General features: G+C 44.9%; 1 long non-coding RNA gene across 1 annotated transcript; it reads right to left on the bottom strand.

The window, feature by feature from the left end:
• Positions 1–8,585: 8,585 nt before the first annotated feature.
• LOC121538955 lies at positions 8,586–9,516 on the bottom strand. The gene is made up of 4 exons (XR_005995288.2): positions 9,425–9,516; positions 9,195–9,263; positions 8,975–9,072; positions 8,586–8,777 (listed from the first exon to the last, which is right to left on the bottom strand). It is a non-coding gene; the product is annotated as an uncharacterized LOC121538955 (long non-coding RNA).
• Positions 9,517–13,137: the final 3,621 nt, after the last annotated feature.

Here is a 13,137-nt window from a genome sequence, read left to right as displayed (position 1 = left end):
TACTCGAGTGACCCATCGGTGTATTGAAACCCGTCAACCACTCGTCTCCCTCTCTGATCCGGACCATGTGATACGCATTGCGTAGGTCTAGCTTGGTGAACACCGTAGCACCCTGTAAGGAGTCGAAGGCAGAACTCATCAAGGGCAGGGGATACTTGTTCTTGACCGTGATGTCATTCAACCCCCGATAATCAATACACGGTCGAAGAGAGCCATCCTTCTTACCCACAAAGAAGAATCCTGCCCCCAGGGGTGATGACGAGGACGAACGAGACCAGCAGCTAGGGACTCCTTGATGTAGGTCTCCAAAGCCTCACGTTCAGGGCGGGAGATACTGTATAACCTTCCCTTGGGGTAGACAGCTCCAGGGAACAGGTTGATGGCACAATCATATGGTCGGTGGGGAGGGAGTGACAGAGCCTTCTGCTTACTGAACACTTCCCCAAATCGTGATATGTCTCGGGAACCAGGGACAAATCTGGGGGTTTAGCCTCAATCACCTGACTGGGAACCGAATGGGGACAGGCAGTCTTGAGACAGTTAGCATGACAATCAAGGCTCCAACTCGTTACCTTGCCCGTCACCCAATCGAACGTGGGATTGTGTTCCTTCAGCCAGGGGTATCCAAGGACCAGAGGAACATGGGAAGATGGCAGAATGAAGAATGAAATCATCTCCGAATGATTCCCCGACAACAGCATCTTAACCGGTTCAGTCCTCATCGTGATACGTGCCAGACTACTGCCGTTCAGAGTGGTCGCTTCAATGGCTTCCGGCAATTGCTCCTTGGAAAGCCCCAGCTGTTCCACCAACTCGGCATCAAGAAAGCTTCCATCGGCACCTGAATCGATAAACGCGTTAATCGCTAAGCTCTGATTCCTGTTCACAAGGGTAGCCGGGAAACGGGGTCTGACAGAGGTACTGAGAGGTTGAAACTGGCTCGCTAAAAGTCCTCCCAACTTTAGCGAGCCGGGCAGTTTGACGACCGCCGGGAACAAGTGGAGATGTAATGTCCCGAGCTACCACAGTAGAGGCAGCAGTTGGTCTTACGTCTATGTTGACGCTCCTCCTTGGTTAACCCGTGCCGCCCCACTTGCATGGGTTCAGAATCGGGAGAGAGGACCTCTCCACTAATCCTTTGTGGTGGAGAATGATCGACGTGTTCTGGTCCACCACCCGACCCGACTGGGAACTGAGAAGCTGATCGATTGGACGGACCCCATTGCTTCTCCCTCCTTCGCTCTCGGACTCGATTATCCACCCGAATAGACAAGGCTACCAAGCTGTCCAGGTCACTAGGCTCCGGATAGGAGATCAACTCATCCTTGAGCTGCTCCGACAGACCCTGGTAAAAGGCCGCTTGCAGAGACTCCTCATTCCACCCACTCTCCACAGCCAACGTCTTGAACTCGATCACGAAGTCGGCCACGCTGCGAGTTCCTTGGTGAAGCGAAAACAGGCGCCTAGCTGCGTCCCTCCCTCGGACGGAATGGTCGAAGAGCTTCCTCATCTCGGCCGTGAACCCCTGGTATGAAGCCATGCAGGGGTCTTGTCGTTCCCAAACGGCTGAAGCCCACTCCAGCGCTCGACCACGCAGCAACTCAATCACAAAGGCTATCCTAGCCTTGTCTGTGGCATAAGAGTAGGGCTGTAGATCGAACACTAATCCACACTGCATAAGGAAGGAACGGCATCTTCCTAGCTCCCCCTCATATTTATCCGGCGTCGGAACCTTGGGCTCACGGAAGGACACAGCTCCAGAAGCGGCAGGCGAGATGGGTGAAACCGGTAGTGGATCCTCCACCGGAAACTTGCGTTGGTTCTGGACCTCCGTCAGACCGGTAGAAAGGTTCCGAACTGACAACGCGATCTCCTGTAGTACCGTGCTATGATGGCCCAACATCTTCTCCTGATGGGTAATGGCATGGCGAACAGAGTCCAGGTCCGCTGGGTTCATTACTGGCCGGATCGTTCTGTCACGAGTTACAAAGCCAGAACCCAGAAGCAGACCAGGACAAGGTAAGTTGAAACGAAGGTGAGTGTTTATTTACAAATTCAAGAGTGATGCTGAATAATCCAGGGAACAGAGCGGGCGGCGTTGATTAGTTGTTGGGGGTGCAGTGGTTGATCCCATCATGGCTCGGCAGCCGCCGACCACCAGGCAGAGGTTGGATGAAGGTTCCGGACGAGTGACTGCAGATGGAACAAAACGGAGGTAAGTAAACAACAAACCAACAAGGTGCAAAAACAACAAAACTAACGCTAGAGGCTCTAAGACTGATACTCTGGTAAACCTACTGTTCATGGCTAACGATCCGGCAGGGAATGGATGTTAGGCCAGAGCCTAAGAAGGGTGATGATCAGGACCAGGTGTGCAGATTGCTGATGGGATGCAGGTGCGGAAATCAAGAGAGCTCCCCGGAGCGTTCCAGAACCCTCGGGAAACTGGAGATCCCGAGCAGAAAAACTAGTCCACAGACAGGACCCGACTCAGACTGCCGGGATCGTTACAAAAGGATAGACTACGTCCATCCTAGCTCGCTAATTAATGTTACGGATTGCCTCTTATCCGCTCGTCGTCCCCTTATGCCATAGTTTGTACATCTCAATTGTCAGTAGAAACCACATTTGTTTAAGCAAGTCAGCCATATCAGCGATGTTTTTTTAAAAGGCAGTAAATCAGGCTGAATTAATTGTTTCGCTGCCAGACAAGGCTCCGCTGATAGCCAGGTGTCAGGTTGAGAGAATGCCAAGAGTGTGCAAAGCTGTCATCAAGGCAAAGGGTGGCTACTTTGAAGAACCTCAAATATTAAATATATTTTGATTTGTTTAACACTTTTTTGGTTACTACATGATTCCATATGTGTTATTTCATAGTTGTGTTGTCTTCACAATTATTCTACAATGTAGAAAATAGCGAAAATAAAGAAAAACCCTGGAACGAGTAGGTGTGTCCAAACGTTTGACTGGAACTGTATGTGTTGTGATAATTGCATTGTTTGCTCTATAACCTGTTAATTAATATGCCTTGATACCGTGATACACTATATATACAGAAGTATGTGGACACCCCTTTAAATTAGTGGATTCCGCTATTTCAGCCACACCCGTTGCTGACAGGTGTATAAAATGGAGCACACAGCCATGCAATCTCCATAGATAAACATTGGCAGTAGAATGGCCTTACTGAAGAGCTCTGTGACTTTCAACGTGGCACCATCATAGGATGCCACCTTAAAGACTCTCAGACCATGAGAAACAAGATTCTCATTTTTTATTTTTTTATTTTTCTATTTCACCTTTATTTAACCAGGTAAACCAGTTGAGAACAAGTTCTCATTTACAACTGCGACCTGGCCAAGATAAAGCAAAGCAGTGCGATAAAAACAACAACACAGAGTTACATATGGGGTAAAACAAAACAAAGTCAAAAATACAACAGAAATACATATATATACAGTGTGTGCAAATTTAGCAAGTTATGGAGGTAAGGCAATAAAATAGGCTATAGTGCAAAATAATTACACAATTAGTATTAACACTGGAATGATAGATGTGCAAGAGATTATGTGCAAATAGAGATACTGGGGTACAAATGAGCAAAATAAATAACAATATAGGGATGAGGTAGTTGGGCGGGCTAATTTCAGATGGGCTGTGTACAGGTGCAGTGATCGGTAAGGTGCTCTGACAACTGATGCTTAAAGTTAGTGAGGGAGATAAGTGTCTCCAGCTTCAGAGATTTTTGCAATTTGTTCCAGTCATTGGCAGCAGAGAACTGGAAGGAATTGCGGCCAAAGGAGGTGTTGGCTTTGGGGATGACCAGTGAGATATACCCGCTGGAGCGCAGACTACGGGTGGGTGTTGCTATGGTGACCAATGAGCTAAGATAAGGCGGGGATTTGCCTAGCAGTGATTTATAGATGGCCTGGAGCCAGTGGGTTTGGCGACGAATATGTAGTGAGGACCAGCCAACAAGAGCGTACAGGTCACAGTGGTGGGTATTATATGGGGCTTTGGAGACAAAACGGATGGCACTGTGATAGACTACATCCAATTTGCTGAGTAGAGTGTTGGAGGCTATTTTGTAAATGACATCGCCGAAGTCAAGGATCGGTAGGATAGTCAGTTTTACGAGGGCATGTTTGGCAGCATGAGTGAAGGAGGCTTTGTTGCGAAATAGGAAACCGATTCTAGATTTAACTTTGGATTGGAGATTCTTAATGTGAGTCTGGAAGGAGAGTTTACAGTCTAACCAGACACCTAGATATTTGTAGTTGTCCACATACTCTAGGTCAGACCCGTCGAGAGTAGTGATTCTAGTCGGGTGGGCGGGTGCAAGCAGCGTTCGGTTGAAGAGCATGCATTTAGTTTTACTAGTGTTTAAGAGCAATTGGAGGCTACTGAAGGAGTGTTGTATGGAATTGAAGCTCGTTTGGAGGTTTGTTAACACAGTGTCCAATGAAGGGCCAGATGTATACAAAATGGTGTCGTCTGCGTAGAGGTGGATCTGAGAGTCACCAGCAGCAAGAGCGACGTCATTGATATACACAGAGAAAAGAGTCGGCCCAAGAATTGAACCCTGTGGCACCCCCATAGAGACTGCCATAGGTCCAGACAACAGGCCCTCCGATTTGACACATTGAACTCTATCTGAGAAGTAGTTGGTGAACCAGGCGAGGCAGTCATTTGAGAAACCAAGGCTATTTAGTCTGCCAATAAGAATGCTGTGGTTGACAGAGTCGAAAGCCTTGGCCAGGTCAATGAAAACGGCTGCACAGTACTGTCTATTATCGATCGCGGTTATAATATCGTTTAGGACCTTTAGCGTGGCTGAAGTGCACCCATGACCAGCTCGGAAACCGGATTGCATAGCGGAGAAGGTACGGTGGGATTCGAAATGGTCGGTGATCTGTTTGTTGACTTGGCTTTCAAAAACTTTTGAAAGGCAGGGCAGGATGGATATGGGTCTGTAACAGTTTGAATCTAGAGTGTCACCCCCTTTGAAGAGGGGGATGACCGCGGCAGCTTTCCAATCTCTGGGGATCTCAGACGTTACGAAAGAGAGGTTGAACAGGCTAGTAATAGGGGTTGCGACAATTTCGGCGGCTAGTTTTAGAAAGAAAGGGTCCAGATTGTCTAGCCCAGATGATTTGTAGGGGTCCAGATTTTGCAGCTCTTTTAGAACATCAGCTGTCTGGATTTGTGTGAAGGAGAAGCGGGGGGCATGGGCAAGTTGCAGCGGAGGGTGCAGAGCTGGTGGCCGGGGTAGTGGTAGCCAGGTGGAAAGCATGGCCAGCCGTAGCAAAATGCTTGTTGAAATTCTCGATTATTGTAGATTTATCGGTGGTGATAGTGTTTCCTAGCCTCAGTGCAGTGGGCAGCTGGGAGGAAGTGCTCTTATTTTCCATGGACTTTACAGTGTCCCAAAACTTTTTGGAGTTAGTGCTACAGGATGCAAATTTCTGTTTGAAAAAGTTAGCCTTTGCTTTCCTAACTGCTTGTGTATATTGGTTCCTAACTTCCCTGAAAAGTTGCATATCGCGGGGGCTATTTGATGCTAATGCAGTACGCCACAGGATGTTTTTGTGCTGGTCAAGGGCAGTCAAGTCTGAGGAGAACCAGGGGCTATATCTGTTCTTAGTTCTGTATTTTTGAATGGGGCATGTCTATTTAAGATTGAAAGGAAATTACTTTTAAAGAACAACCAGGCATCCTCTACTGACGGAATGAGATCTATATCCATCCAGGATACCTGGGCCAGGTCAATTAGGGAAGGCCTGCTCGCTGAAGTGTTTTTGGGAGCGTTTGACAGTGATGAGGGGTGGTCGTTTGACCGCGGACCCGTTACGGACGCAGGCAATAAGGCAGTGATCGCTGAGATCCTGGTTGAAGACAGCGGAGGTGTATTTAGAGGGTAAGTTAGTCAGGATGATATCTATGAGGGTACCCATGTTTACGGATTTAGGGTTGTACCTGGTAGGTTCATTGATAATTTGTGTGAGATTGAGGGCATCTAGTTTAGATTGTAGGATGGCCGGGGTGTTAAGCATATCCCAATTTAGGTCACCAAGCAGTACGAACTCTGAGGATAGATGGGGGGCAATCAATTCACATATGGTGTCCAGGGCACAGCTGGGGGCTGAGGGGGGTCTGTAGCAAGCGGCAACAGTGAGAGATTTATTTCTGGAAAGGTGGATTTTTAGAAGTAGAAGCTCAAACTGTTTGGGCACAGACCTGGATAGTATGATAGAGCTCTGCAGGCTATCTCTACAGTAGATTGCAACTCCACCCCCTTTGGCAGTTCTATCTAGACGGAAAATGTTATAGTTGGGGATGGAAATTTCAGATTTTTTGGTGGCCTTCCTAAGCCAGGATTCAGACACTGCTAGAACATCAGGGTTGGCGGAGTGTGCTAACGCAGTGAATAATTCAAACTTAGGAAGGAGGCTTCTGATATTTATGTGCAGAAAACCAAGACTTTTACGGTTACAGAAGTCAACAAATGATAGCTCCTGGGGAGTAGGAGTGATACTGGGGGCTGCAGGGCCTGGGTTAGCCTCTACATCACCAGAGGAACAGAGGAGGACTAGAATAAGGATACGACTAAAGGCTTTAAGAACTGGTCTTCTAGTGCGTTGGGTACATAGAATAAAGGGGGGCAGTTCTCCGGGCGTTGTAGAAAAGATTCAGGGCATTATGTACAGAAAAGGATATGGAAGGATATGAGTACAGTTCAGGTAACCCTAAGCGTTGGGTAACAATGAAAGAGATAGCGTCATTGGAGGCACCGATTGAGCCGGTCTCGGCGTGTATGGGGGGTGGAACAAAGGAACTATATGAGGCAGTTTGAGAGGGACTAGGGGTTCTACAGTGAAATTGTATAATAAGAACTAACCCAAACAGCAATAGGCAAGGCATAATTGACATGGGAGAGAGGCATAAAGCAGTCACAGGTGTTATTAGAGAGAGCTAAGACAACAACTGGAAATAGCGATAACGTTTGGGCTAAGACTAAACAGAATAAACAGGACAGGGTACCGTGTAAAGGAACAGTCCAGCAGGCATCAGCTGTGCAGCTGAGTAATCATAAGGTCCAGTGAACAGCAATATGTGAGTCCGAGAGCAGTTCAAATTGGTGCTTCAGCACAGCTAGCAGGGAGCACAGTTGTAGTTTGCGTGTGCTAGCGGGCCGGGACTGGCAGATGGATCTTCGTGGTCGTCGCAACTGGAAGCCTGATGAAACCACATCAGACTATTTCGTCGGCAAACCAGTCGTGTTGGATCGGCGGGTCTCAGTGTCAACACTAGGAGGTCCCGTCCGGTTGACAGAGAGGTAGATAGCCGGGAGATGGGCCTGAGGCTAGCTCAAGGCTAACTGGTGCTTGCTATAGGGCAATGGTAATCAGCCAACAACAGGTTGCAGCTAGCTAGCTGGTTGTGATGATCCGGCGCTAGGGTCCAGTGATTCCGGCAGAAAGTCCAATAAGCTCTGGGTCGATAGCACGCTGGGTCGATAGCACGCTGTGCAGACTGGCCGACGAATTGTCCAGGCTAGAGCTAGAGCTGGCTGGTGGATAGTGTAGGCCACGGACAGTGGTGAAGACGCTAACGGTGACTAATAGCAGGTAGACATTCAGTTGCGGCTACACTAGTATCAGCTTACGGTTCTTGATGAAAGTTATAAAGAAATAATAGAATCCTTTCCACGTTGGGTGAGGCGGGTTGCAGGAAAGTATATTTAGTTAAAGAATGAAAAGTAAAAATTGAGAGATATATACAAAATAGACAAAAAAAACAAGAAACGGGATATTTACACAAGGACGATGAAATAAAAGCGACCGCACTGCTACGCCATCTTGGTCTGATGAAACCAAGATTGAACTCTTTGGCCTGAATGCCAAACGTCACGTCTGGAGGAAACATGGCACCATCCCTACGGTGAAGTATGGTGGTGCCAGCATCATGCCGTGGGGATGTTTTGTAGCGGCAGGGATTGGGAGACTAGTCAGGATCAAGGGAAAGTTGAACGGAGCAAAGTACAGAGAGATCCTTGATGAAGACCTCCTCCAGAGCGCTCAGGACCTCAGACTGGGGCGAAGGTTCACCTTCCAACAGGACAACGACCCTAAGCACACAGCCAAGACAATGCAGGAGTGGCTTTGGGACAAGTCTCTGAATGTCCTTGAGTGGCCCAGCCAGAGCCTGGACTTGAACCCAATCGAACATCTCTGGAGAGATCTGAAAATAGCTGTGCAGCGACACTCCCCATTCAATCTGACAGAGTTTGAGAGGATCAGCAGAGCAGAATGGGAGAAACTCCCCAAATACAGGTGTGCCAAGCTTGTATCGTCATACCCAAGAAGATTCGAGGATGTAATTGCTGCCAAAGATGCTCCAACAAAGTACTGAGTAAAGGGTCTGAATACTTATGTAAATGTTATATTTCAAAAAAAAAAATGGTTTATTAGAAAAATGTTCTAGAAACCTGTTTTTGCTTTGTCATTATGGGGTATTGTGTGTAGATTGATGAGGGGAAAAAACAATTTAATCAATTTTAGAATAAGGCTGTAACGTAACAAAATGTGGAAAAGGTCAAGGGGTCTGAATACTTTCCGAATGCACTGTATGCCTCCTACTTATTTCCCCTACTTCTTCTTCCTACTATTTCCTCCTTCCTGATAGATAGGGGGGTGATGAAGAAAAACTGATGAAGGTTGCTACCGTTCTGACAGCTCCAGGAGGAGATCCAATGAGATACGGCGATTGTGCATGTCCTTTGGAAAACAAATTGGAGACAATTGTAAATTTCAACTTTTCCAAACCAGCGTTGATTCAGTAAGACTTAAATTAATCATAGAAGTTGAATGTTTGATGAAATACTGTTTCAAAATTTTTGTGAATCCAGGTGTGTAAATAACAAGCATGCATGTAGGCCTGTCTTAACATGTAGATGTCAAACTCGTCGAGGCACCTGAAGGGGGTGAAGCACACTGTAGAGAAGGATCTCTCTCCTCCAGACAGAGAACGCATGTCACTCATACTGTCGTTCTCATGGCCTGGCAGCTTCACCTGCAAAGGCCCAGGAGGTTACAGAGGACAAGACAAAAAACAGGACGAACTAAGTTGGGTTTCACACCCATAGCTTGTGTGTATAGCTCTATCTGTTTCATGTGGTTGTTGTCATGCATTACCTGTTGTCTGTAAATGTTGATGGTTTAATGTTGTCTCAGTCTCAGTCCTCTTGAATGTGAAATACATTCCTGTAAAAGGCCAAATAAAGTAACTGAACTGAACAATTTTGATAAAAATCAATATGTCAAATTGATTCTGACGAATACAGGTAACTATTTTAAACAAATATATTGGTATTATGCAAGAGCTACGGAGGCCATTTGAAAGCTATCAGGATTAGCTCACATACCGAGATGGAGAGTGTCTCACAGTTGTGATCAAACATCATGGACCCACAGCAATTCATCTTTATCAGGAAATTATTAAACTACAACTTGCATCTCACAGAGAGGGACCTATGTACATAAAGACACAAATATTAATTCAAAAGAATGTGGGAATATTCAATATACAGTATTATATACTCAGTATTGTGGACTATAGGGCGAGTTGTGGACTTAAAGGGCTAGTTGTGGGCTAAAAAAGCTTGCTCAATGGAGATTATCCATTTTGTACAGGGTTAAACTTAATCTGTGTCTGGGAAACCAGCCATAGAGTAGTATTTTTGGGGTTTAATCCTTAAGAGTCTAAGCCGGGGGTGGGGGGTGGGGAGGAATTGGAATTGTTTTAAGATGGTCATACAAAGGATCATTTATTTATTAATTAATATTTGATGAAACATTGAATTTGGCCTTACTGCTATTAGCCCATAGAAACACGTTGAATAACAGCTTCATAGATGGATAAACAGATAGTAAAAAAATAAAAATCTAAAAGAAAGTTTGTTCTGAAGTGTCTGTCCTATATCTGAGAGATATAAGAATACCCATACTAACAAACTGTATACTACATACTTAATGAGTATATACTACATACTATATACTATTAGTTCATTTTAGTATACTGTAAACGAACTATATTGTTTCAGTTGAGGGTACTAGCGCTTCGCATGTCTACCGGAAGTTGATGCTGTTGCTATGCAACCTCTTGCTAGCTTGTTAGCATAACAAATGACTAGCTATACATTTTACGATTTCGGGTGTGTTCGTAAATTCAATCTGGAGTGCCAGAGTGTGCTCAGAGTGCGCTCTGGGTGTTCGTAAAGAGCATTGTCAGATTGTCCATTGGTAAATTCAGAGCGTTTCGCCCTCGGAGGGTTCAGAGCGCACACTGGACGCTCTGGCTGAGGAGTAGGGTTGATCCGAGCGTTCTGACCTCACAACGACAGTCAAGCACCCAAGCTAACTGGTTAACGTTGGTTAGCTTGCTAGCTACTTCCAGAAACAAATGAGAGAACACCTCACTCTGATCATTTTACTCGCCCTAGCAGAGCTGGTTAGGCTGTTTTCATGTTATCCAGAGCGTTGGTGACTGTAACTGTGCTGCTGGCAACAATTTAATAACGTTTTTTTTGCCGACATTTACTGACACCGGCCATATTCAACGGGTGTTGAGCGTTCCTGCGCTCTGGCACACTCAGATGAGAGTGCTCTGAAATCGGAGTAGATAGCTAGAATTAACAATGTCCATTAAGAACGCACAATGACTATATACCACTTAGCTAAGAATGACGTGAATAAGCAAGTCAATAAACGTTGGGTAGTTAGTTAGATAGCATATATTTAATATACTGCCTGGCAAGTTCGATGTATTAGTAGCCAACTAACGTTAGCCAGTAAATAGCTAACATACTGGTACATACTGCTGTAATGCTGTGCGGTTCATAAGAATAGCGTAGCTAACAAATTGTCAGCCAACATAACGTGTAACGTAACTTATTTGATAAATCATTACTTTATTACATTGCTCAACATTTTCTTAACATTTGTCTTAATTAGGTAAAGCAATGAATTTGTATCTGCTCTACTCGGACTTCGGCTGCATATTTTCTTCAAATCTGAAAACGTTGTGAAGCCACGCCCATTTTCTGAAGAATTGCGTTATGGGCCCTAAAATCACGGAAATAGTGACCACTGCTTGTATACTTTGTATTTTGGTGAATTTAGTACGACATCCGGGAACTTTTAGCATACTAACTATATCCATACTATGACCAATCACAAATAGTAGGGTTAGTGCGGTTAGTATGAGTATTCGAACACAGCTTGTATTTAACCCCTTGTTTTAGGCACTAAACTCTCCATATATACTTCCATTCATTTTTTGAACTGGTACCCAGCTACCTTCAGACTAGTCTTGTGGTCCGTGTTCGTGAGAGACTCACCTTTCCATAGAGTGGTCATATTAGTGTGTAGCAGAAACTGTTCGGACGCTACAGACAGAAGTTGGCAGATCGGCTGTACGGACTTCAGACTAGCAAAACGGAGAACAGATTGTCCTTTATGAAATGCGTCAAATGACCGGGAATTACCAGCACATTATTTTGTACCGGGTCTGCCTGTCGGACATGATGTTGTCAAGGCGATCTATGAACTTCTTCAGATTTCTCACTTGGTTGGAATTTTCCCTGTAGTTAGCCAGGGCCTCTGCATACTCTCTGGTGAGGAGACAAAGATATATACAAAATTCATGTACAGTATTGGCCTTGAAATGTTACATTTTCAATATGTCTTGACGCAGTAAGTACAGCATGTCTTCTAACATGACATAATCAATGTTAACCCAGAACAAAAATCTTGCGTAATTTGGTGTTAACGTAGTCTGTCCACGAGAGATTAAACATTACAAAACAATTGAATGAGCAACGTTTTATGAAATATCCAATGCTGTTTGGATATGTACTGATGCAGTATCCTACCTGACCACCTGCTCGTCGTCTCCATGGCTACTCTCCTGAACACTGATCTTCTTCCGTAACCGTGTGATCTCCACATCAATTCTCTTCGCGCTTCACTCTACCTGTTGGCGCTCTGGGCTGATCTCTTCGGCTTTGGCCACAAATTCCTGTCAACAGGTTATAAACTACAGATTAGGAACTGCCATTTATATTACATTCATTTCACGTTGCCAACCTGGCCTTATCGTTCTTGTTTTTTACTTAGCAAAATAAGACGCAGGATTACAATAAAAAACTGAATGCAAGAATTGTAATTAATATAATATAATGCACTGATAAATATCCATATATGGGTTGGTTCTAACATTGTGACAAATATTATCGCTTACCGCAACCTCTTCTTTTAGAGCCAGATCCCTTCTCATAGCCTGTTGTCCTGATGATTCTTGAGTTTATTTTCCAAGATCTTCAGGATTCGGTCCAGTTTACTGCACTCTGCCTCCACCTTGCCCCGTTCCTCCTGGTCAGCCAAGACCACAACAAGTTTTATGTGTGTGTATCAAATAGTTGCCATTTTATTAGGGACCATTTAACTATAAAAGCAAGGAAAATGTGTATTTCATTGTCATTTTTGTAATGATTAGGTATCCTGTGTGCCGCAGTTAGTAAGAGCATGGCACTAGCAATGCAAAGCAAGTTAATGGGTTCAATTTCCACAGAGATAACATACACATACAAAAATGTACTCATTGCACTGTGACACACCACCTCCCTGTACTGTTAGTTGCTTTGGTTAAAAGTGTCTGCCAAGTGCATATACAGTGTATTAACTGTTTTCATCTGTACAGCATCAGGCACTGCAAACATGTCTCTTTACCTTCAGTGGCTCCATCTCTTCAGGCAGCTGTTTAATCCTGTCACACTGGCCTTGACTTGATTCACTGTGGCCTGCATTCAAATATACAGGTAAACAGTTAAACGGCATTCATGTCATACATTACATAAAGGTGTAATACCAGTCTTTTTCAGTAATTATGGGGTCATGATGGTGCTAAAGTGTGATGGTACAATGCATCTGACTGTTGTCTATTCAATGTGTCAATGTTTTAATTGTATACAGCAGTGACAGACACATTACAACACAGTTCAACACATTACCAGAGGAATTTTCAGAGTCATGATGGTGCTGTGTAGTTTGGCCTCCATGCGCTGGATGTCCTCAGTGA

The sequence above is a fragment of the Coregonus clupeaformis genome, chromosome 25 (genome assembly GCF_020615455.1).
Source record: "Coregonus clupeaformis isolate EN_2021a chromosome 25, ASM2061545v1, whole genome shotgun sequence".
NCBI classification, from domain to species: Eukaryota; Metazoa; Chordata; class Actinopteri; order Salmoniformes; family Salmonidae; genus Coregonus; species Coregonus clupeaformis.
The sequence above is the reverse complement of the archived record's forward strand: the minus strand, read 5'-3'. Positions and strand labels throughout refer to the sequence as shown.